Here is a 631-nt window from a genome sequence, read left to right on the forward strand (position 1 = left end):
AATTTCTCAAATGCATTGAAATCTCTCTTTCGCGACCGAATTAACCGGTAAATGGCCCACGTAATGAACACACGTCATTGAAAGTAAATATGATCTTGGATTTCATGTTGACTTATGGTTGTTTTGCATTTACAATAATGCAACAGCTATTTCTATAAAACCCGCGGTAATTTTCAATCAAAATGATTGACAAGGACTCAATGCAGAGTTTAAAGGAGTGGATCTCGTCTTAGAATCGCCTTTGCTTGATTTCTTTGCTCCAAAATGTTGCAATAAGTTTGCATAATACTCGCTGTTGATGGTTTTTCCTATTTCAAGGTATTCATTGAAAATTTTCCCACGCGGATCCCAAAAAACCGACGTCATGACCTTGCCTGCAGATGAAATGGTCTTCTTCTTCTTTGGAGAGAGTTCTCCCTTTTGAATCCATTCGTTCGATTGTTCTGTTGTCTTGGGTGTGAAGTAATGGACACATGTTTCATCCATGGTCATGAAACGGCGCAAAAATTCTGCTTTGTTGCCGTGAAACTTGGCTAAACACTCAATTGAAACATCTTCACACCTCTGGTGCTGCTCAGGTCTGAGGACCCATCTTGCACACAGCCTTCCCGTCTCCACCAACAAAATGACC

Source organism: Hetaerina americana, unplaced genomic scaffold (genome assembly GCF_022747635.1).
Source record: "Hetaerina americana unplaced genomic scaffold, ioHetAmer1.1.p SCAF_533, whole genome shotgun sequence".
NCBI lineage: Eukaryota > Metazoa > Arthropoda > Insecta > Odonata > Calopterygidae > Hetaerina > Hetaerina americana.